The sequence below is a fragment of the Lutra lutra genome, chromosome 8 (assembly GCF_902655055.1).
Source record: "Lutra lutra chromosome 8, mLutLut1.2, whole genome shotgun sequence".
In the NCBI taxonomy this organism is placed as follows: domain Eukaryota; kingdom Metazoa; phylum Chordata; class Mammalia; order Carnivora; family Mustelidae; genus Lutra; species Lutra lutra.
The window spans coordinates 141,138,881-141,156,999 of record NC_062285.1 but is presented as its reverse complement, the minus strand read 5'-3'; positions in this window follow the sequence as shown (position 1 = coordinate 141,156,999).

The following is an 18,119-nucleotide window of genomic DNA, read 5'->3' as shown; positions in this document are numbered from 1 at the left end:
GGATATCCTGGGATACGTGTGTGCGCGCGTGTGCACACGCTTGTCTGTGTGTGTGTGTGTGTACACGCATGTGTATGTGTATGTGTATGTAGGAATACAAGTTTTGCCGCCTACGGCTTGGAGCTGATCCGAGGTCCTGCTGGGGAGCCCCTAAACCAGGCAACAGGCCGGCCGTCCCTGCATTCACTTTGGGCCCCTTCCTTTCTCATTACACATATGCGAACATCCAAAGCCAGAGAAAACACAACCTGCTGTAGATGACAAGGACCGATCTCAGATACAGAAAAGTCTTTGCCTGGAATAAATGGTGATTTGTGGAAGGCAAACCAAGCTGACCTCATTCTTTGTCATTAGGACAAAAGCGGCATAGCCCGTGTTGGGGAGTGAGGCAAGGGCCGGCAGCTCTGGGAGACACGGGGGCTGGATTCCTCTGAGAGAAGGTCACGTTTGGGGGGTTGGGCCGGGGTTTGGGCCCCGCAGACCCTTACCCTAGCCAGGCTGGGCATGGCCGCAGATAGAGTCTGGGCTTAGACTCTGGGATCAACATTCAGGGCTCTCGGGTGTCCGTGTCAGAAGGAGGAGGGTCTCCAAAACGTCAAAGCCAATCCCCGAAATTGGGGGCCATCTCGGTGTCCTGTCCAGAAGCCTTAAGGGGACAAGGACGTTCTTTATCTTGCTCGGTTGCTCCCCACACTTGGCCCACACGTCCTTCTTCTGGCTGATGCAGAGGGTTTCCATACCATTCAGGGCAACAGAAAGAGCCAGACCACATGGTCCGGGCCAGGTACGACAGGAGTCGCTAGGAATTCCCATCACGCATCAGCAGCCTTGCAGTAAAGGGTTCTTCCTGTGCTAATAAGGAGAGCACCTCGAGTGCGTACCACAAGCGTGTCCCAATTTACTCAGTGTTTTCCCCTGTCTCTGTCTCACGCGATCTCACGGCCCGAGAGGAAGACGCAACAAAAATGATGATGCCTCCCTATAAGCCAGGGAAACTGAGGCCCACGTGGGTGGAACAGTGACTTGGGCTGGGGCCCTAAGCCACACATGCCACTTTGATATTTTGCCTTGCTTTCTTCTTCTTTCTTCTTACACACCACCACCCACCTCTTCCTACTCATACTCACACAGGTTTATTTTACGGATAAGAACCGTTCCCAGGAAGAACAGAGCCTCATTGAAATCTGGGTCCCAGAACTGCTTAAAGCTGGCCAGCTCTGGCGGTCCCCCACCCCTGCAGCCAGATTCGGTCATCTGAGGCGTCCACCCTTCCCAACCAGGTGCATCCTGATTTCTCCCTCAAGTCTGGGCTGGGATGAGTCTACGTCCGGTGTAAAACAGTAGACACAGGTTTGCCGCTGGGGCCTCCAGAGTACTCCCGACCAAGCAGCCTCGCCTGAGCTCGGGAGTTGTGATGCTCTCTGTCCACCACCCTTCCTGCTGGGGGGAAGTGGGGGGCAGCTCCCCGAGAGCAGGATCTCCCCAGCCACGCAGGCAGGGTGGCTCTGAGCCTCACCTGAGCCTTCCCCCTGCTTTCTGCCCTCTCTGAAGCCGGCAGGCCCGTGCCAGTCATTTTGGTATAAAAGACCAAGCAGGTGACCAGGACGGCCAGGGAAAATCTCTAAGTCGCACACCAGCAAGGGCCACTGACACCTGGCTGCCTGCAGAGAGGCTCCCCGTGGTAGTTCTTTCCGGGAGGGCTGGCCCGGGACCCAGGTCCAGACATCCGCATCCTGCAGGGACACACATAACGGATCAGACGAACTAATTTACTCGTCAGAGCAGAGAAAGGACAGGTAGGGGCTGCGGCGGTGGGGGACCGACAATGAGGAAGGGGACAGTGAATGAGGAGACCGGGTTCTTTAGGAAATAGCACTAGGGACGGTGAGCCATGCAGGGCACGACTCCAGGGCCCTTCCCTCTCCAGCAGAGATCGGCACCACATATGGAAACGTACCCAGCGCTGGCCTGGCTGCCCGCTCGCCCCCAGCTCCGCTCCGTCCTCCCAGCAAAGGGGCATGGCCCACGGCTCCAGAACACCACACCTTCCCGAAGCCGGACTCTGCGTTAGAACGTTCCACCCCACAGACAGCACGCTCAGAAACACAAGCAACATTTAAAAGAGGCTCCCTAACAAAGGTGAGCGAATGCCGCTATGAGATTCAGGAGGAGTGGGGCGAACGAGAACTAGAGACCACCAGGCTCCTCTTCAAAGCAAAGCCTTCCAAGACTCCTTCCTCTTTCCTTTCTGCACCTGACTACAGGAGAAAGTGCTTTTTAAAAAAGACCAAAATCTTAAAAAAAAAAAAAAAAAAAAAGTTACAAGGAGCTGAGTCACAGAAGCTTTTTGGGGTAAAAAGTATAACGTTGCCCAGAATTTGAGGGAAAAACAAAGAACACAGAGGACACAGAATGGCCAAGGCCCGACTTCAGCGACCACCGCCTTACTAACATCTTCTCAACCCCAGCCCTCCCTAGAGCTGTCCGCAGACCCCAGAGAGGTTGTGAGGCCTGGTGCCGACAGAGCCCCTGAGCCAGAGCGGGGTCTGAAGGTCTGTTTTCCCTCACTTGGGACTGGGAATTCTGCTTCCCTGGATCTCCTTTTCTTTCCCATCTGCAGGATTCCCCGCAGAAATAAAGAGCAAGAAAGAAAAACAGGGTCCAGTGAACCTCTCGTCTCTGCACCTCCACCCAGCCTTAAGGGCCCTGCCTAGAGGTGCCTCCTGTTGGGGTCCTGGGGTCCTTCCCCCAGGGGACAGGTGCGCGCGCGGCCCTGGTGGCTGCCTACCGTCTGTCCGCGGACCAGGCTCATTGGCCAACCGGGGCTAGTCTCATGCAGCCCCCGGGGTGCCAGAGTCCGGGCTGGGCAGGGACAGGGTTGTGCCTGCAGCAGCTCGGGTGGTGGCGGGAAGGCCCGCGAGCGCCTCCACCAGGCAGCCCCCGGGCTCGCAGCGCAGGACCTCGGGCGGGGTCCTTGCGGGGCCCGGGCGGGGCCGGTCGGCAGCGGGTCTGGGGCCTGGGGCCTGGGGCCTGCGGTCCGCATGCCGCGCAGAGCAGAGCCTGAAGTCTGAGCCTGCGGCTGGGTGTACCCGGGCCGAGCATCGGGTCCGCAGGGGGCAGGACGGAGTCCGGGGTCCGAACGGAGGTCTGGAGTCGGAGTCGGAGTCCGCGGCCGGGTCTGCGAAGGGTAGAGATCGGGGTCCAAGCCGGGGTCCCGGGCCCAAGTCCGAGTCCTGAGCCGCGCAGCGGTCCGGGGTCGAGCTCTCAGTCCGCGTGCGGGTCTGGGTCCGAGTTCCCGGCCAAGCCAGGGGCCGGGATCTGGGGTGCGCGTCCGGGTCCCAGCAAGGGGCCGGGGTCTGGGGTCCGCGTCCGGGTCCGAGCAGGGGCCGGGGTCCGCAGTCGGAGCAGGGGCCGGGGTCCGCGGCGGCGGCGGCGGCGGCGGCACGCGCCCCAATTAGCCGCGGCAGGCGGTGGGGCGGCCCCACTGAGGGCGAACAAAGGGCGCGACCCCGGGGTCAGGGAGTCGCGGGCCGGCGGCCGCCACTTTGTTCGCCCGCCCTGTTTACTTTGCCGAAGTAAAGCGCACAATATATTGGCTAAAGCGGATTAGAGGGTCGCGCCCCGGAGGCCGGCGGGACCTCCCAGCCCGGCGCCTCCCAGGCCGGCCGGGCCTAGCGCGTGCAGACCCCTTCCCGCCGGCGTCCCCACCCGCAGAGACAGCCGGGGAAACTGAGGCTGCGCCCGCCAGGCCCCGCCTGGGGGGCAGGAGCGCGGGCCGGGGGCCGGCCCAGTGCCTGGAGGGGGACTCGGCGGAAGGCCGGCGCATCCTCGCGGGTCCCTGCAGGTCTGGGCTTACCTGCGCCACGTCACAGCCCGGGCCGGGTGGCTCTGAGCGCGCCCCACGGGGCCTTTTAAGCCGGCGGGGGTTGGGGGGGCATTGCGTTATTTCCCAGACCCCTGCGTTTTAAAGATTCTGCCCTTCCCATCACAGCTGGTCCTGGAAATTCATTTTACGGGGGAAAAAAATGACATTTGCTTGAAAGATACGGTATTTTAGATGGAAACGTGGACTGATTTTTCCACATCACAAAATCCTGTAGCATTGTAGTTAAAAAAGAAAATCCTTCCCTCCTGTCTTGACACGAGATGTTCCCTGCAGCTCCAGCTGTCAATCAGCAGGTGTCTTAAGATTGCAGAATAATATTTTGTGATAGGAAAGTCTTGCCAAAGTACAGCGGCTGGGGGGGGGGGGGGAGTGTTTTCTTTCTTTTTTCAAAGACAAATAATGAGTATAAGTAAACCAAGGTTTCCCCCCAAAGACCACAGTTTATCATCTGGCATTATGAACCCAAAATCTATATGCTTCTCCAGATAGGGACTTGAAGAACGTTTTAAACTGCCAAGCAGTAGAGGCAGAAAACATTAACCCGCAATCCAGAACAGGGTCTAGACCAAGTATGGGACCACGTATCCAAGAAGAACAAGAATGCCTTTTCCCTTTCCGATGCTATTGCTGAGGGGGCAAAAATATTTCTTCTTAGGTTCACACAAAATCTGAATTGAGTTTTTTATGCCCTGGTTGTGTAAACGTACATGTTTGGTTAGTAAACGCATGTAGTGTTTGATTAATAAGCTATCAAGGTATAAATCTTTCATAAGAAATGAATAATATTTACTTACTATACATATCTGTTGGTCTAACGAATATTTCTGCTACATACCATCTATCCACAACTACTGAAGGAGAATATTCCATTTGTCTATACTTCTACTCACAAGCCTTTAAAAATTTTTTCTTTTCTGCTTATAAAAATACCATGTGTTTAGAGAAGGGACAGCAAGGTCCAAAGCCTGAGTAATTTAAAGATAGATATTTAAGATAGAGATCATTTACGTAGTAAACATAAAATGCAAATAATTCAAATATAAAATACACAGAAAAAGGAAAATTCACCGATATGCCATTATTCAGAAGGAGCATTCTATTGCATTTCCTTCCCAACATTAAACACGTGCATACAATTACATCATTTACCTCCATATTTACTGTATGTGAAATGTTGTATCTGTTGGTCCCCATGCCGTTACAAACTCTTTGTCAACAGCATTGTAACAGGGACATGCTATTCCATTATTTTGTTACGTGATAATTTATGCCACCATCCCCCATTATTCCAAATTTTATTTCTTGCTAATATTTCTCTGCTGTAACTAACACGACCACCAGTGGCCTTGCCTGCGAAGTCTGTCTGCCACGTGGGTTATGAATCTATCTCTAATGGTCCGCTATTAGGGTGTTGACGGGTGCACTCTTCTTTTTTTTTTTAAAGATTTTATTTATTTATTTGACAGAGAGAAATCACAAGTAAGCAGAGAGGCAGGCAGAGAGAGAGGAGGCAGCAGGCTCCCGGCTGAGCAGAAAGCCCGACGTGGGGCTCGAACCCAGGACCTGGGATCATGACCTGAGCCGAAGGCAGCGGCTTAACCCACTGAGCCACCCAGGCGCCCCCGGGTGCACCCTTCTAAGGGGCATTCAGGCCGACCTCGTAGGCTCCATTTGTCCCATCAGAAATGAACGTGGAAATCCTAGAATTCCCCTGGATCACAGTTACCCCAGAAAGCAAGACGGGAATCAGTTTGTCCCCCTGCGGAGGCCTGACGGATTTGCGGGACCAGCCGAGGCACATACCAGATTGCGACATGGCCTTTGGCAATGGTGCCCTCGCGCTGAAGGGCTGGCCCATTTCCGCCTACCCAGCTGCTTGGCACGAACCCCCCACGGCGTGGTGGGTTTAAGTCAGGACCATAAAGCTGAACACCTTGGAAACATTATCTCAATAGTTCTAACGAAACCCTGTGTGTCTAAGAAGTGACTTGGCTCCAGCGGCGTTTTTGCCGAGAACCCAGAACTCGGGTCTGCGTTTTCACCCCTTCTCCCAGCTGCTTCTGTCCTCCCTCCCCCTTGCCCTGTCCTGCACGGAGAAGGCCTAGCCCCGCTCTCCCCGATCTCCGCGGCCTGGGCCTTGCAAGGGGCCGTGTCTGGGGCCCCTGCCCCTTTCCTCCGACACCCTGAGTCAGCCGGGACTCTGCCATGGGGCCGTATTGGCCGTCTGTCTGGCCTGCCCTGACTTGGCTCCCAGAACGGTGGGGGACAAAGCCCAGGGGCCGTGCAGCCCGAGGTCTTCTCCCCGAACACCGAGGCCGGCATGGGGGCCTGCCTGAAGGAGGCGACCTGTGGGCCAGGGAGGAGTTGCCCCTGAAGGAGAGCCGCCTGGAGAGGACCAGAGGCCACGGCAGAGAAGTCACCGAGTTCCTCCGAAAATAGGTGCCCCCAGGAACTGACACGGTGGCAGCGAAGAAAGCCTGGAGAGAAATCCTGGAAACGTGACCAAGCTGCAGGGGGGACGAGGATGAATAATTTTTCCCTTATGGGCATTTTCCTGTATTTTCCCAGTTTCACGCGATGAGCGTATATTGCTCACAAACTCAGAAAAGGATCGTATCACTGATAACACCGTATTTATTGTAAGTCAAGCAGATCTAATTCATTACCAGAATGAAACAAATTACTGTTAAACAGGTATGAGTTTAACATAAACAGTAATAATCCCACAAGGCGGGAGAAGTGACTAAGATGATAATGACATTCACGTGGTTCCAGCACTTTGCCCTTTAGAAAAACACTTTCAAACAGAAAATGAAACTGGGCAGCTTTGCTGTGCAAATATTGGCTGCCTTATTGTAGTTCTGCAATAGCCCTTGACCGTGGGCTTGGACGGACACTATTCTCCATTTAAATTTGGGAAACAGGCTTGGAGAAGCAACGAGCCCAAGGACGGGAACAGAGGCTGCAAGTCGCCCGTGTGTCCACAGCAGTTCCCACATCTCCTGGTGCCTTCCTGTGGGGGAGACATTCTCCCCTGGGATCCCCTGTGTTTCCCGTTATTCCATTTTTTTTTTCCCCCATTACCGGAGGCGGTGCCAGGGGCCAGGGTAGGACTGAAATTAGTGAAGATTTTCTTGGGTTTGTTTTAAAATACTGGTATTTGCATAGTCTATGTATCCCTTGAGAGGTATGGGGCTTCCTGGGACGCAGCTGGCTGAGGTGTGCGGGCGCGCCAGCGGGGCAAGGACTGTCTTTGTCACAGGGAGAGCCGAATGCCACGCTGTCCCCGGGAAGGAAAAAACACGGGTAGGATGACGACTCATATTCATGTCTATGGAACTTCTGAGGCCGGAGTCCACCCCAGAAGAACTCATGATGCCCGTGTGGGAACATGCATTTTGTTGTCTTATTTTTTAAAAGGGGGCCCCTTCCGGTCCCTTGATAACAACGGATGGGAACAGACCTACGAATCCGATGTATTTGATCTTAAGTCTCTTTCTTTCACAGCAAGTTAAAAGGCGAACCAGCATGCTGTCTTCTACTCTAAGAGGCAATTGCTAAATTTGGATTTTGGTGGGGGGGCGGGATTGTACTCCAGCTTGAAAATCCAATGGCTCTCGGAAAGCAAGTAAGATACACCCCTCTTTATGCCAAAATCATCTTAACTGGTTACAAATAAATCAGAACAAAATGATGTGAGCAGAACATATGCCTTCCGTCTCTTGTCTTCGGGAGGCAGCGTGGGACGAGCGGCGGCCTGTGGACCCGGGAGCCATCCGGAGAGTGGCCCGGGCCTGGGGTATGGCACGTGGTGGTTTTGAACACAGGTGTCCTCGAACCTGGGCTTTTTACATTCCAAGGACCCTCCAGTTTCAGACAAAGATTAAATTATTTAAAACAAATAATTATCATGTGTAATCCGCAGGTAAGATCAATGAATTGGAGACGTTTATTTCCTCCTGGGAAGACATCTGGCACTTGGGATTTTTAAGCTGCGAGTAGATGGGCACATTTTCCCAAGACCCTTTATTTTCACTTCTCCTCACACAGGGCACAGCAAACCATCCCTGCCTTCTAAAATAAAAACACATGCAGGGGCACCTGGGGGGCTCAGTCGGTTAAGCCTCTGCCTTCGGCTCCGGTCATGATCCCAGGGTCCTAAGACGGAGCCCCACATCAGGCTCTCTGCTCAGCGGGGAGCCTGCTCCCCCCACCCCACGCCTACCTCTCTGCTTGTGATCTCTGTCATATAAATAAATAAAATATTAAAAAAAAAAACACATGCTGCTTTAATTTAGCAAAGAAAATCCAACACGCAGAATCTCTGCACAGATAATTTTTATTTAAAAAGAGAGAGACTGCTCGCCATGCCCTCTACCTCTGGGACAGCAGTTACCTTCTCCACGTGTTAATAATTTAACTGTCAAATCACAACAAACAGCTAACTCCATCTTGGAGCCTCGAAGACTGCGACCCAGGAGGGAGGTTTCGGTCATTACCACTGAGGCACAAGTGCTGACAGAAGTCCTCCTTCCCGAGGGCCCCCAGACAGGGCTGGGACATGACTAATTTATTTTCTCTTATCCATCATCTATGCACCAGATTAAAATATTTATATCAGTCTGTTCACTTTAAGATGTGCGGAGCCGGCGTCAGCTTCCAAGCCACTCCTTGGGTGTTCAGTTTTGGCTTTTCATTGTTTCCAGCGATGCACGGCCCTTCATGGGGAGCACTCTCAAAGGCTGGTGGGATATTTGAGTGGGGACCGGCATGCACAGCTACGTACCTTGGGCACAAACCTCTCCCCCGTGCTGCCCAAATGCCGCCTAGCCACAGTGACGGGGCTGTGCCGACACGTCTCTCCCAAGAGATGCCGGTGAAATCATGCAGGCCCGAGCCCTGCTTCGAGAAGGAGCTTGCCTCTGGCCGGGCTGGCTGATGGAAACCAGACCTTAGTCAGGACGCCCCAGCCGGGCAGCCAGGTAGACAACGGGGAGCAGGGGGTTAATCAGGGAGTCGGGAGGGGTGCAAACAAAAGGCCACGGGCAGAGATGGGAAACCAGGCTGCAGGGCCCAGCCCAGCCAGGCGCAGACACAGGGAGCTCTGTGTGCCTGCCCGCTGCCCGGCACTGTGACTAACCGCCCCACTATTGTACCCTGAAGCCAGCCCTTTGTACCGTCCCCCTGGCGTCTGGGAGCACGGCCGGCCGAAGAAAACCTCTCCAGTAGTCCCCCTCATCCTGGAAGCTTGCAGCCCTACGCCCATCTCGGGGATGCTGGGGGCCTGACTCGGCCCCTTGACCCGGGCCAAGAAGGGCCACCCGTAAAAAAAAAGAAGAAGAAGCAGAAAAACCAGTCTCCCCAACTCTGGGATTGGGGGGCATGGGGCCCTGCTAAACCTGCATTGCCCTACAGCAGTCCTGCACTGTAATGCCACGTGGGGTCACTGAGCCTCTGCAACCCAGGGAACCCGTCCGCACGGAGACGCACGTGGGGACGACAATGTGGAGTTCAAAGACTCGGGATCCAGAAAAAAGGGGAAAAAACCTCATTCATAATTTCATATTAATTCTACACTGAAATGTACAACTTTGGGATATATATTCGATAAAATAAATTTTATTTTTAGAGGGAATTTCACCTGCTGGTTTCCACTTTTTAAAAAATGTGGCTGTTCGAACACGTCAAAGTCCGTGTCTACTGCACGGAGCTGGGCGAGGCCGGGAAGGGGCCTCGAAGTCTGCTCCCGGCAGGGAGACAATGGCAGGGAGATAGCACCGTGGCTCCGGGCCCAGCGACCAGCCTACACCCGGAGACCAGGCGGACCGGGCTCTCGTGGCCGCATCTGGCCTCAGCCTTGTGTTCACCGGTCTCCAGAAGTGAGTCTCACACATTCATGTGTCCGAGAATCCTTTATAAACACTCACATGTGCTTAGAAACACGCACACACTCCAAGGTCCCAGAACCTCTTCACAGCTGTCTGTGTGAACCCGGTGCCTAACGGCCCCCGGAGGCCTCCCTGGAGCCAGACATGTGACCTGTGTCCCGGGACAGACTGGACCCACCGAGGGCCCCTTTATGACTTTCACAGGCCCTAACACCTTTGCTTTCATGGCCCCTTCCTCCGTACATATGAAACAGGATATTTGATGACTGCCTTGGTATAAAGACGAATATGATCGAGGCTGAATTCTTCATTATATATTCATTATTATTATAGTTATTGTTTTCTCCTGATTTTAAAAAACGTTAAAATTAAAACATGCTCATGGGCCCTCGGCAGGCACGGTGCCTCCCGGAACCCCCATCCCACCATGCTCCTGCGACCGGTCACGCTTAGCATCCTCACTCTCCTTCTGCACTGGGCGCTGGCCCACTGTTTCTCCGAGGGCCGGATCACCTCCCTCACCCTAGAATCCCTTCCTCAAGTCCTGCCCAGAACGGACAGTGTGTGAAGCCCCCACCTGACGCCAGAAAACTTTCCATATTGTTTTTTAAACACAAAAGTTGGTCATGAGACAGGTCCAGGATCCCAGAATGGCTGAAGGCCCCAAGTCAGGGAAAAACCAAGACGCGATGTCCCCAGCGCTGTGCAGGGGCACGCCGGCTCAACACCAAGAGACAAAGCCATTTAGCCACCAAGCCCAAGTGAGGGCAGCATCGGAGGCCCCTGGGCCTGCCCGCGGGGCCCACCACGTGCCCCGTGGCCTCCAGCCCTCGCACCCGAGCAGCACCGCAGCCTGGGGCCCAGCCGCTGGCCGGGGGTGCCCAGGCGGCCTGTCTTTCCAGCGTCTCCCAGAAAACGACGCGGGGCGCCCTCCCGTTCCGCCGTCCCTCGAGGCCCCAGTGCAAGGACCGCCCGGGTGCAGGAGATGGTTAAAAGTCTGCATCCTTTTTGCATCCGCCTCCAGAGGAAGCGCTGCTTTTTTTTTTCTTTCCCTCCCAACCAGGAGGAGGGGAGAAAAACGCTGAGAGCAGCAATTCGCAGGCCTTGGGATGTTTTTCTCCTTGACAGCCCCGGGCCCCGCCTCGCGCACGCGGCCTTCCTCCGCCACGGCCACGGCCGGCCTGGCCCGTGCACACGCGCGGCCTCCCCGCCGAGCCGGCCCGCAGGGAGGGAGAGAGGAGGGAGGAGGCCGGGGCAGCGGCGGCGTCGCCTGGCACTGCCCGGCTTTGTGCCACCCCGCCCCCCCCCGTCCCCCCCCCCCCGCCGCTCTCCAGCCCCCCCCACCCCCCTGCGGTCCACTCGGACCCGCCGCCCAGTGCCCACTCTGCGTCCACCCGGGGTGCCCTCACCTTCCGGGGGCCTGGGTCCGGCTCGCGCCCGGGGCGCCCGGCCACGTCCTCGGCGCCGCCTCCGCTCGCCCCACCCGGCTGCCCGCGCTCGGCGGCGAGCCTGGCACGGGGCCAGCGGCTGGGAGCCGGGCCCGGGCAGGGGAACCTTCCGGTGAGGGTGTGTGCGGGGAGGGGTGCGGGCCCCGGCGGTGCCCGCGGAGGGAGAGGCCCAGATGCCCGGCGGCCCCCCGCCCCCGCCCCCGCCCCCGGCCCCTCTCTCGAGGCCCATAAAGGCACAGACAACACGGGCGGTTTACTCAAAACAGTCATGTGCGGGAGCCGGCGAACAAACAAAAGCCCTTATTTATTTATTTAGTTCACACACTCAGATAAGGAGACGCCTTTTGTGCGCATAATTTCACACACCCCAGACAGGAGGCGATGCCACGATGTGCCCCGCTCCCGGGCCGGACAGCCCGCCTGGCCTCGGGAGCAATTGCATCGCCGGGGCCTGGGCATTTCCATATTTAAATTGGGCAGCAGCATATGATTAATTAAGAAGGAAAAAGGCAAAAAGGAAGAAAAGCCGTGGGGGTGGAGAGCCGGACATTCTGGGCAGCTCCATGTGCCAAGGTGCCCTCGGCAGCTTAACCCCTCCCGTGCCAGGCCCAGGCCCCTGGTGGGACTGGCTCCAGCAGGCAGCCTGGAGGGAGGGAAGGCTGCCCCTGCCCTCCGTGCACTCCCGGCCTTGGGGTGCACACCGGGGCCTGCCTTTGTGTCTGGAGGGCTGCCCCAACTTCATACGCTGCCCTGGGAACATTCCCTTCCTTCCATTCTTATTCAGAGCAGCTCTGCGTTGCTCGGGTCAACACCTTGTGAGGCGTCTGGCAGGCCCTTGCTAGGACCAGGGAGAGCTGCAGCCCTTCCGGCCAGGACAGACAGACCCATCTTTTGCCATCCAGACCTTTACCCTACCCACACTCACACTGCAATGAGGCCCTTCCGCCAGGGGAGGCTCTCAGATCCCCCACGCTCACACAAGTGCCCCCTTTGCCAAGGGGCTGCCTTGAGGCCTTTCTGTCCATGAGAGCAGCCTGCCTGTTCTGGGAAAGGGACAAGAAGGCCCACCACCCTTCCGGAAAGAATCAAGGGCTGGGGTTCCGTGAGAGCCAGGGAAGTCTGTATTCCTAGAGGCAGACCCTGAGGAGCCCTGGATTTAGGGTCTAGCCATTACTGAGGGTCAGCCCTGCCTCTTGGCAGCTGTAGGGACTTAAGCAACTTATCTAGCCACTCCGGGTCTCAGTTTGCCAGCCTGTAAAATAGGGATAATAGTGCCCACTCTTCCTGCCAACCCTGTGGGTTGGAGTGAGGAAACGCAGCTCCTGATTGAGCAGAGGACCTGCCTGAGCTCCCAGAACCTTTGTCCTTGCCATAGGCAAAGGGTGCGGCCAGTAGGACCTCTGGCAGGAATCTGGCTCAACCCAGAACAGTCCGAACCCAGGTTGCAGGGGGGGATGAAGTTAAGGGCCTAGAGCTGGGACAGCATCGTGGATTATCCACTTGGGTCCAATCTAATGACATAAACCCTTAAAAATGGAGACCCTGGCCCAGCTAGGGTCAGAGAAAGAGAGATACAATGTCTTTCTTTGAAGATGGAGGAAGGGGCTAGAAGCCAAGGAAAGTGGGTGCCTCTAGAAACTGGAAAAGGCCAAGAAAAGGATTCTCTCCGGGAGCCTCATGATGGAACCAGCCCTACCAACCCCTTGACTTTAGCCCCTAGAGTCATTTCAGACTTCAGACTTCCAGCCTCCACCACTGCAGGATAATGAACTTGAAACCTGTGAGGCATCCCATCAGGGGACTTTCTTATGGCAGCAGTAGGAGACTAACACACCACCTTCCTTCCACCCCCACACGTCCAGATGCTTCTGACGGAGACTGGGGGTGTGGCCTGCCTACTAGTCACTCCACACATGTGGCTCATCAGTGGTGGGGTGTGCTGGGCTGCAGCTAGGACACCTCATTCCTGCCCTCAGGAGGCTTCCGTCCAGGGACCAGATGCCCTGCGGAGCCCTCCTGTCCTAAGGGGGCTCGAACCTCACCTCCTGGCTTCTGCTCTCCCTCCCTGTCCTCCTCCTCCCCTCCCCCACCTCCTCCTCTTCCTGCTTCTCCACACCACCGTTGACTGAGCGTTGCCCAAGAGTGGGCGCCATGAGAAGCAAGATCTATTCCGTCCCCAGCCTTCAGGCTTTGTGACTGAGGCAGCCCAGACCCCGAAATCCTGTCCACAGTTCGGGGCGGGGAGGGGCCATCTTCTGCTTCGTTACCATCAGTCCTTGGGCCAGTGTCTCCCGTCACTGGGCCCGGGGTCTTCATCTGTAAAGGGGGCCGATTCCAGCCCCTCACGGGGTGGCCGTGAAGGCGACCAGTTGTTGCTGCATGTGCCCGGGGGGCTCAGCACTGCCCAGGCAAGTCAGCTGCGGGACGACTGGGTTCTCTCTAAAAAGAACAACTAAGATGCCAGGCAGGGCTGTCCCCTCAGTAGTGCCACCTCGAGGGGGATGGCGGCTCTGGCCCTGGCCAAGGTGGAATTTCAGAGACACCCCAAGAGGCTTCTGGAAACTTCTGGAAACACTCCAGATTTGTGCACACACGCATTCCTCAAAGCTGTGTATAACAGAGAGCAGGGAATCACCTGTGTCCAATGACGGGGGATTGTTAAAAAACTGTGTCCATGAAACATTAGCCATTAAAAATCGACCGGCAGAACAGCAGCGTCTGACTTAGGAAGAGGCAGTGAAAAAATGTTTGGTAAAACAAACAGAAGATAAAACGATATGTATTCTAATAAGAAGCTCAGGTGGCGATTTTGTTTCAAAACACCGAAGTTCGAAGATGGGCAAAGTGCTCCCACTGGCTATCTCTGGTGGTTTCACGGGTGATTGGGAATATTTCTCTTCTTTTGTGAGGACTGGACGTGTTCTAGAATTAGCATGTAACCCCAGTGACGGAAGAGACCCAGTGCAGGAGGGGAGTCGTGCTCCCTGGAGGGGGCTGCTCGTGGGTCCCCTTGGGCCTCGGCACCCAGCTTAGGTACACGCCGGGTGCTCGACCAGCTTTGTGGGTTTGTGACCTCTGCCACAAAGAGCCCACGCTCAGGAGCTTAATCCTCGGTGGTCACCATCTTGAAACTCTTCCTTGTTTTGAATAAGGACCCCGTGTTTTAATTCTGCCCCATGCTCCGCAAATTATGCAGCCCGTCCTGCCAAAGGAACCCAAGGCCTCTGGATGCCTTGACTTTGCTCTCCAGTTTCCTGAGTGAGGCGGCCAGCCTTTTGTGCCATGTTTGCTTAATTTCCCACTCAGCAACTCCTTGTCTTCTCCTTGCTACATAGGCCACTGGCAAAAGTGGGAAACACGCGTCCGTCCCTTGCAGGGCTTCTTCTGGAGACTAACATCAACACCTTGCCAATTTTTTTAGGACCTTCTTACCAGGTGTGTATTTTCCCCGGTAAAACCAGGTACCTCAGACCCTGGTCCTGACAGTAAAGTTTCAGGGGTACCTACAAGAAATACCACCAGGAAGGTGGTGAGCTGCTCATCTCTGGGGTCATTCAACAAAGGCTGCAAGGCCACCAGCAGGAGCATTGTGCACGAAACACCTTCCCTGGATGGGAGTTAGCCCAGAGAACCTCCCCTGGGTGCTAAGATTGCACGGGGCAGCCAGCAGCTTCTCAAGGTACAGCCTGTGTCAGACCCGCCTCTTGATCCCCAGTGCTCAGCACAGGGCTGTAGGCACGGGGTGCGGGGGAAGCTGAAGACAGGGGACATGAGGTCAGTCTCCCAGCGCCTCCACGCAGCATGAGGCAGTGCTGGGGTTCGGGTGCAGGCCTGGCTCTCTGTATCCGGCCCTTCTGGGCAGCAACAGACCCAGGTTTTATTACCTGGAGGTTGCTCTACCACCTGGGACAGGAAGAAAGTTCAAGTTCAAGTTCGCTTTCCGCATCCTGCCCTGTGTGGCTTTGTTGCACAGCACACTTTGCCGGCACCGCCTGAGTGGGCACAGAGGCTCCTCAGAGGATTTGGAGACGGCGTAGTTCTATTACCTGGTTTAAGGGGAGATTTTAACTCCAAATCAGCTCAGTTAACCAGATCTGATCTGAAAGAGGCAAGCCGGCCCCCATTGTCCGGAGCACTCAGGCCTCGACTTCCCTGAGATGTGGGCTAAGCGGGGTGCAGACTGACTCTCCCACCTGCTCTCCAGATCCATGGAGCTTCGTCATCAGAGATGGGCTGGGGCTGGGGCACTGGGAATCCTTCTTCCCTGTAGCCCTAACTAGCTCAGGTGTTCGAGGGGTTGCAAGTGGGGTCTGCAGGCTGGGTTCAACCCAAGATATGTGATATTTTCCAATTTTGGACATTCCGTGCACAAATATGGACTTCCTTCTCCCAAAAAGTCTGAGGCTCTGGCACCAGAGGCCTTGACCCTCTTGGCAGCAACTGGCAGGCCTAGGGTCTCTGTCCCCCCCACCCCCGCCCCCGCCCCGTGCCTGATAATTCTTCACGGTGCCCCACCTGGTCTTCCTGAACCCTGCAGGTTGCCCATCCGAGGCCGCTGCTGGAACGTCCAGGGCACTGAGGGTGGCGACCTGCCCAATCCCAGCTGGCCCGGGCCTTCTCACTCCTGCATGAGCCCTCTCTACCCACGGCCCCTGCAGCCTCCCACTGAGGACTTGGGGCTCCCGGAGCCCTGGGAATGGAGATGAGGTTAACAGTGGCCTCTAGAAGGTTAGGGACCAGGCCACTGCCTAGAGCAAAGCCACGCAGGCAGTCCCTGCTATGTCTGGGGAGCTCTGAGTCAAACTCCAGGCCCAGACCCAGGGAAGAACTCTGGACATTTTCAAGCTCTGCTTCCCTATCCTGAAGGTGCCCCTCAGGGATCAGGACACTCATAGGCCCGTCTGCAGCAAAAGGACGGATGTGGAGGAATGGGCTGGAGGGACTGCTGGAACTGGGCTTGTGGGCAGAGGCCATGGGGTGGAGGAGACGCCAGAGACAAGGTCGCACGGGGCCAGACTCCCTCTCTTACACAGTCCCTGAGCACAGCTGCTATGTTTCGAACCCACCACCGGCCGTGGTGGATACCCAGGCACAAGGAGCCCAGGGCAGAGCTGATAGGGAGGTTGTGGCTGAGGGTACCGCTCAGGGGGAGGGGTCACACAGGAGAGGGCAGGGCCGCTGCTCAGGCCACTGGAGTGGATCAGGAGCAGTATCCCCCGGGGAGCCCCCAGGACCCACTCCTGTGGCAGGGCCTGCCTCTCCCGGAACTGAGGCGGGTCCCTCTTCTTGGCAGGCCCTCATGGGAGTGTGGAGCCCCTGGGCAGGCCCCCGCCTGCGTTCACACCTGAGAGGTAGACTGGATCCCTGCCCTCCCCCGCCCCCACCTTTCTTCTCTCCTCCTGGCGGGGAGCACGCTAGAAAGCAAAGGAGAGAAGAAAGCCAGAGTGGTCTTCTTTCCCCTTTAAGAGTCGGGATGGCCGCCGCCCAGACCCAGCAGCCGGGGGAGGGAACATGTCGGGAAAGATTCCTTCCGAACTTCCCCGAGGCCTTGCTGGGGAGGAGGCCGGGAGGGCACACCTCGTGGGGCCTCGGAGGGCCGCGGCTCCCGGTGCGCTCCTATGGCAGCCGCGGCGGCGCCCCCTCCCCGACGGAGACCCGGGCCCCAGCCCCCTGCCTCTCCGGGTCCCTGGACCCCGGCTGGGGACCCTTATCCCCGCGGCCGCGCTCTCGGACCCCGGCCGGCCGCAGCGCGCCTCCGGGGAGGGGGGTGGGGGCGGGAGAGCGGGCGCGCTTACCAGGTCATCCCGGGAGCCCCCGCGGTCAAGTTCACGTCCCGCCCTTGGACTCTCCGAGGTTTCCGCGCGGCCAAGCGGAACGAGGCCGCGACAGGCGGCGCCCCCGGTCATCGCCAAGCCGGGCCTTTGGGGCGCCGCTGTCACCCTGGCCTTGCGACCCCAACTTTCTGCCTAGTCGCGGAGCTGGAAGTTTCCGGGCTTTGCGGATGCTGGGCTCGGTTTCAGCAGCCGACGTCTGAGCTTGGCAACAAAGAGGGAAAGCAGGCCCGGAGAGGGGAGGAAAGAAAGAAAAACGGTGGAGAGGGGGCTGGCTACTTAGAAATCCCACAACCTGAAATTCCGCCCAGTAGCTGTTTGGGGTTGCTTTTTCTTTAGGGGTAAACACCCACCCCTCAACTCTGGAGGGGGCTCCTCTACCCTCCCTGGTCCCACTGCTATAACCCGCTCCAAAGCGCCTTGGGCAAATCCGGGGAGAGGCAGGCCGGTGGAGAGACAGGCCCAGCATGCTTCCTGGAAGGGAGTGTCACTAGGAGGCTGTCCCCAGGGTATTAGCAAGCCCCTGAGCACTGTCTCATCTTGTCCCCTCAGCAGAGGGCTTGGGTCAACCACCATGTGTTTCTGTCCTGAGAATGGAGGGACAGTTGGGACCCGTGGTGTCCAGGAGAGGACCTGGGAGAGGCCCGCCTGCTCCCACTCGGCATCGGGAGTGCATATGGGACCCTGTCCCCACAGGCAGGTGTTTCTTGTGCAAGGTCTTGAGCTGACCTGGGAGCTCTCCCTGCTCTTCTCAGCAACTTCTTGGCTGTCGCCCTCCATTTTCTGCCTTCTTGCTCTGCGTGGCTTGGAACCGTCCCAGGCAGGGTCCTGGGGACCCATCTGGGCTGGGGGAGGCAGCTGAGTAACCCTACACCTGGGAACCTGTGCACTGACGAAGCCCACTCCCTTCGAGGGCCCTGTGAGCGCTGGAACAGAAGCTGAGGGGCACAGAGCAGCTGCCAATCTGCCTTGGGATGTCCCTGTAGCTGCCCAGCTTACCGTTTGTCTGTCCGTCCCTCCTTGCAAGACATGCTTATGGAGAAAATATTCTGTCACGGGCCTGCTA